The 6,891-nt window shown below is 45.3% G+C and overlaps 1 long non-coding RNA gene across 1 annotated transcript; it reads right to left on the bottom strand.

Annotated features, from left to right (window-relative positions):
• Positions 1-877: 877 nt before the first annotated feature.
• LOC133267856 (uncharacterized) lies at positions 878-2,386 on the bottom strand. The gene is made up of 3 exons (XR_009742892.1): positions 2,296-2,386; positions 1,391-1,585; positions 878-1,302 (listed from the first exon to the last, which is right to left on the bottom strand). It is a non-coding gene; the product is annotated as an uncharacterized LOC133267856 (long non-coding RNA).
• Between the last annotated feature and the right edge of the window lie 4,505 nt (positions 2,387-6,891).

Raw genomic sequence — 6,891 nt, 5'->3', positions numbered from 1 at the left:
AGGAGAGCAAAGAGAAGGGGTGTCTCAGGAAACAGCCCCAGGCTGCACCAGGGCAGGTTTAGAAGGAGCTGAGGAACAATTCCTTCCCCAGAGGGTGCTCAGGCATTGGAACAGGCTGCAGTCACCATCCCTGCAAGTGTTCACACAGCGTGGAGACGAGGCCTCAGTGCCATGGGTTAGGGGTGGCCTTGGCACTGCTGGGGAATGGTTGGACTTGATGAGCTTAAAGGTGTTTTACAACCCAGCTGATTCTATGATGAGTTGGACAAGGCCAAGGAACACACTTATCCCTCTCCATACCAGATCCTAGACTAACCTGCTCCCTGTAACTGCCACCCGTACAGGGAGAACAGCCTGGCTTGTTCCTTAGCAAGCGGATGCCACACCAGGGGCAGAGGTCATCAGTGCCAGGAAGGTTGGAGCGCTCAGTTTAACGATTAATAGATGGTGTCTTCCTTGAGGCTGTAAAAGTGGGCAGATTAAAAACAAAACCACAGACCTGGTGCCTTAAGAGATTGGAGTCTGTCCAATAACTTCAGCACAGCCACAGAGTTAGTTGTATTATGTAGTAGGAAACCATGTGCAAAAGGTTAGGTCTCAGCACAGTGTGAGGGACTCACCTGTGAGTCAGAGGGATTGGGAAATCTTTGTAAAAATTACCAGAAATCCCCCCAGTCTTTTTTTCCTCATGACTCATCCCCCAGAAAGAGATAATATGGAAAGATGCATGTCTTTATGGTAAATTTTTAACACCACACATCACAGAGATAAGGTACAGAAGAGGGAAAAGTATTCAAACAAAAAAGTTAAAGCATTACAATTTTACAGCCCTTTGTTCTTCGCAAAGGCTACAATGAGAATTTATTGATCTTGTCAGGCAGAAGAACAGCAAAAGGAAAAAGATGGAGGGAAAGAGAAAACTAAACGGCTTGGCAAAAAGGAAGGCCTCCCTAGTGCCAAGGCAGCTGAGAAAGAAAAGAACCCCAGACTGGTTTGAGTTGGAAGGGACCCTAAAGCTCATCCAGTTCCAACCCCTGCCATGGGCATGGACACCTTCCCCTAGAGCAGGTTCCTCAAGGCCTGTCCAACCTGAACACTTCCAGGGATGAGGCAGCCACAACTTCCTTAGGCAGCTTTTTCTCCACTTTGATTAAAAAATTCCACGTTGATTAAAAAATTCCATTTTCCTGCATTTTCCAGTACTGGTGCAGTACGAGTTCACAGTCCAAATCTATGGTGGGTTGTGTCAGTCTGTCAGCTCCCCAGCATACACCCCAAAGTCCTTTTGTCTCCAGAAGAAAGCTACAGGTGGAAGAAGTTGTGGGTCATCACTGCTCTGGCACTGAATCGGGGCACATAACTGAGACATCAAAGGAGAACAATGGCTCACCAATGGAACTTATCCCGTCATGGATCGCAAACTCTGGCCGGGGATACAGTTCTCGTGCCAGAAATGTAACTGATACACACCGGGCCAGTGAAATCCACCGTTGAAATCTTATCAGAGCTTCTGTTTGCCACTGTTACGTTTTCCACCACCGCAGGTGCACTGAGATTTTTGGATGAGTAATTCGACGTGCACCACCTGGCATGGCAAAAATGGAGCAAAACAAGCCGTGAAGAGCTGCTTGTATTTTGGATGCGATTCAGTTAATAACAGGATATAACTAATGGCAGTACAGAACTAGCAGCTGGGATAGAGCTGATTTAAGTCATTATGGAGGTGACCTTTTTCTCTCCCTCAGTCTTCTGCCCTTTAGTATAAAACATGTCTTATGACCCCGTTGTTCTTCTCCATTTGGCTGGATGCATTCGTACTAAAGCTGAGCAGAATTTTTGTTGAAGAGATTTCTCAAAACATAATTTCTCATAATAGAAATAATTATCTCAGGGAACATCCCTCTTCTGTGAGCTCAGGTTGCTCTTGGAAAAAAAAAAACAGAAAATGTTGGCAGTAGTGAGAAATGAAGGGCCTGGGTCTCTTATTTTTCCTCAATAAAATTTCAGTCCACATACATAAATAAAGTCTGGGAATGGGGAAAAGAATTTGGACCAGATATAAACCCAAACCAAATGTCATTGCCTTAAACTGATACTCCCCAGGCACCCATCATAGCAGTTCTCCAGCCACCATTATTGCACCCCGAGATGGGCTGATGGAGAAGCCCAAGAAGCACTAGGGTTTGGCAGGCTGTTCCCGTGGGCTCCCTGACAACACGGGGCTCCTGCAGGAATTCCTCACTGCACACGTTTCCTTGGCAGCCCTGGGTCCTCTCCTACTGCCCAAACACTCACCTCCGGAGAACACTTATTGCTGCGCTGATGGCAACCAACAGTAAGAGGCTTCCACTGAGAGACACCATGATGATCTCGTAAGTAGATGGTGGTGAACCTTGAAGAGAGTATGGAAATTACAGGTGAGTTCTGCCAACAAACAGCTTTAAGAATCTAAAGTTCTTGCTAAATGACCCCAGGTTGCTACAGGCTGCAAATACTGACGGTCCTGCTGCAAACCATGGAGGGAGGGGTGCGATCCAAAAGGCATACCTGGGAAATACTTCTTCTTTTAAATATCACAGATCAGTTCATTAACTGATGGTTCTTTATCTACCAAGGTACAAAGCAAAACTGCTTTTCAGGTCTGAGACTGACACCCAGCCCTATGGATCTGAGGGTGGAAAAGTCTGCCAGGCACTGTCAGACCACAAAGTTACTCCGTATATTATCTACCTACTCACAGTAAAGACACAGCAGGATCCTGAATGAATCTTACTGCCTGTCTCGTCAGCACTTTCCATCCACTTCCACCCTTTTCAATCTGTTTCTGTTCTTTTTTGTTCTTGGATTTAATTCCAAACTTAAAGGAGTGAATTTTTTTCACTCCCTGGTGGATAGGTCTTACATCCCCTATCCAACCCTGTGCCTCCAAGTCTCCCACACTCTCTTCTGCTGCAACAGCATTTTATTTCCACCATTCTTCCCACTCTAAAACCTCAATAGAAACAGGTCTAACATGGCTGATTCATTCCTTTTGAGCCCATGCAACACTCAGTTTCTGCTAATCTTTCATGCTTGATAAGACTGCTTTTGCCTGGCACCTCTCAGCAGTGTCACCACACAGTCACCACACGAACACTGCAGAACTAATTTTAAATGCTAATGAAAACAAACAGGAAAGTGAAACACCTTCTTCCTTGGAAACCACCATGCTGTGGAAACCTTCATCGCCAGCACGGACCATCCTGAAAAGGAGAGCCAACAGACATTCGGATTGCAGTGTAACTTTGAAACCCAGCATATTTATTTTAGATCCATTTGTGACATCTGAGTCTTTCACCATCTCTAATGTGAACTTCCCTTGACAACTTCCTTGTGAGACAGATTCTGCCATTGCCATTTTGCGGACTGGAAACCAAAACAGGATGAGGTACGGGACATATCCAAAAGGCAGAATTTAATCTGACATGAAAACCCTGAATGTTTCCCTCGAGGCAATGAGCTTCCCCAGGTGTCTGAGTTTTGACCTTGTGTTTGTCTATGGCATCTAATTTTGGCATGGACAAGCATGTTGGCATCACGCTGTAGCAAGCCTAGCGCACAGTTTTACCTAACCCCAAACCAATTTGCCATAGGACACACAGGGATACTTTAGCAGGAAGGGTAACTGAGACCAGGTTCCTTGAGTGGAGGTTATACCTTTTCTTTTACTGCCCCCAGAAGTGGAATGCTTAACTCCTGTAAAAACTCTCAGCCACCACATAAGAAAATAGCTAGGAATGACCAACAGCTGGATGGAAAGATAATGGGTGTCCAAAATACCATTTCTTGCTTTGTGCAAATAATATTATGTTACCACAGAAATTCTGCCTGGTTCCAAACCCTCATCCAAGAATGCAGTTTCTAAAAATGATGAATGAAGCTTTCTATAACAGTAAGTATGTGAGGCAAGGATAAATCATGAGCCTAATGTCAAGTCGGGGAAACTGAGGGGAACAATTTGCCTCATATTGGTTAGACAGCCTGTGGCATGGCTGGGAATTTCAAGGGGATCTCCTGTCTCTTGCTTTTATGATAATATTCCTCTTGTAGAAGCTTAAAACTATCACACAGCTTATTACTGTAAAGTAAACGGGATAAAAATCAAGTGCTCAAGTCAGATTCAGGTGTGACCTTGTACTGATGCTGCCACACAGACACACGCAGCCCTATTTCCAGCTTGCAGTGTGGTACAGATTTCCAATCATTACTGTATTCTATTCTAGCTCTTTTTCTATAGAAAAAAAATGTGGAGTCACAGGATGTACCCTGATGACATTCAGTTAATAAACTCAAGAATAAATTGCCAATATGTTCTCAGAAATAAAAGGAGCTTCTATCTAAAGTCTTAGATGTTGCACTTCAGGCTCTCCTCTCTTTGCATCAACATGCTTAACTCAAAATGGAATTATAGTGGAAAATCTGTGTAGCCACAGGTTGCATTAGAAAAAAGCAAGTGACTGAAGAAAATGCAACCCTGTAGGGGAAAAGCCAAGCCAAATCCATACTCATGTTTATATGAGGACTAACACCAGCTCTGAAATGCTGCTCCCATGGAAATATTGTGTATGACATAGAGTCACAGAATCACAGACTGGTCTGGGTTGAAGGAAGCTTAAAGCTCATCCAGTTCCAAGCCCCTGCCATGGGCAGGGACACCTTCCACTAGAGCAGCTTGCTCCAAGCCCCTGTGTCCAACCTGCCCTTCAACACTGGCAGGGATGGGGAAGCCACAGCTTCTCTGGGCACCCTGTGCCAGCGCCTCAGCACCCTCATCATAAAACATTTCTTTCTTTGACCTAGTCTGAATCCTCCCTCTTTCTGTTTAAAACCATCACCCCTCGTCCTGTCGCTACAACCATCACCCCCCCTGTTAACATGAATCAGAGGGATCTGCAACAACTGCTGTTTTCATAAAGCTTGGACAGTAAAACCAGGCAGCATAATGTTACGGCTAAGCAGACTGTCCAGGCTTTGCCTCTTATCTATTTGTGCATCTGTCTGTGAATAAACGAAAAAGTTGGCCTAGATGCTGTTTCAGGATCTCACATTAAATCTCTCTGGTCTAAGGAAAGCTGAGCTATTACTGAAAGTAAAAGATCACGTGCTTACTACAGAATCCTCCAGCCCCCATGACACAATCTCTTTTTGGCACAGCAGTAAGATGTCCTCAGTGTCACCCTTCAGTTTGAGAAAAGAGAATAAACCACGGTGATTTAAATCTAGAGCAGAATAAGATTACAGATTTCTGGGTTACCTTGCGACTGCTGTAGATCCTTGCATTAGCATTGTGCTGCTGAGACCTTGCATGAAGGTAAAGCTGGTCTGAAGGGTTTCAGGCTAATTGCTCACTTCATTTGCCTCTGTTGATTACTTCCTTCTCTCTGTGGTTTTTGTTAGGGCAGAATAATCTGTTCCGTTTGTAGCCAATCAATAAGGTTTGGAGGTGGATCAAAGAGAAGCTTTACTTGCTGTCCTTTTGTTGCAGTTCCTTTCATGATCTTTCTGGTGGAGAAGGACACATGGCTGGTCTCCACTAGAGCACTGCCAGTGCTTCTGTTGTGTACTGGACCCTTCCTGATGTGCTGATTGCATGAACTCCTCCAACAGAACTGCCTTATTCAGAAGCATGCAAGAAACACACCCAAGAAACATGCCTTTGATGTGCCTTTGGGTCTCCTCCAGCAGGCTGGGTGAGGGCAGGCAGCTGCTTGGTCTGGGTGGTCTGCAGGTGAGGGACAAGGGACAAGGGCTGACTACAGGACCACAGTAAGTCTGAGCCCCATCTCCGTTCTTTGGGTGTTTGGCAGACCAGCCTGGGTCTTCACACCGAAAGCAAGGAGGCAGGAATTTAAAAAGCCATTGAGCTGTTAACTGGTGATGGGCAGTTTAGTGATGGGTTTCAAACATACTTTGTTTTAGTGTTTCTTGCAGCCTGGCTTAGCTGTTCTTCACTGCACCACAGGCACGAGGATACCATCAACGTTGTTCTGCACCTCTTTACATGCCTCTGTTAAGGAAGTCGCATCTCTACAGATGTGGACCTCATTTTGCTCTGCAGAAATCCCTCATCCTTGCTGGAGATTGGAGCTGAGCTGGCAACTGGACTGAGTTATCTGCTCAAAAGTGCGATTACCTGTGCTTTGTGACCAGAGAAGGAGTGGTGCCCCAGGGTGGGCACTCCTTTCTCATTCATGCCTTCACACACAACATTAATACACTTCGGGCTGGCACATATTTCAGAGCAAACAAAGGAGATTGACTCATTTTTGCACTGTGCCTTGATAGGGAGCTGGAAAACAATTTCAGCTCCTCTTGCCTCGGTACTGGTATCAAACAGGACCAAAACACCTCTCCAGGTCCCTGGAGATTGTTTGGCAGGGCTTCAGATGTCCACAGTCCAAATCACTGAGCGCATTTAGATAATGACCATGGCTGTGAATTTTCCTCTATGGTGTAAGAAAACAGTGAATGAGCTACATTAAACACATTTTAGAGAGGTGAAGAGTGGAGGAGAGGCCTGCAGGTAAAGGGAGGTACGTTCTTAGTTAAGGTGATCAGTGGTCAGTGATCCATTCTATACTATCCATAGGGGAGGACACTCAATAAATACCTTCTCCTGTCCTCCAAGGCATTACTGGCCTTTTATTTGGCTTCAAGTCAGAACAAGCCTGATGTTAAAAAACAGTTCCATGTTGTACATGCCACAAAAGGCATGGAAGGGAGGAGTTTTCACTCGGGCAGGTGCCAGTGCTTTCCCTCTTTATCAAACAGAAAGCTCAAAATTAAACAGAAATTGGTGCTGAGGCGCTGGCACAGGGTGCCCAGAGAAGCTGTGGCTGCCCCATCCCTGGC

Source organism: Pezoporus flaviventris, unplaced genomic scaffold, assembly GCF_033815535.1.
Source record: "Pezoporus flaviventris isolate CSIRO_AGI_PZ_B2104156 unplaced genomic scaffold, CSIRO_AGI_Pfla_v1 ptg000010l, whole genome shotgun sequence".
NCBI lineage: Eukaryota > Metazoa > Chordata > Aves > Psittaciformes > Psittacidae > Pezoporus > Pezoporus flaviventris.
This window is presented reverse-complemented; position numbering and strand designations above follow the sequence as displayed.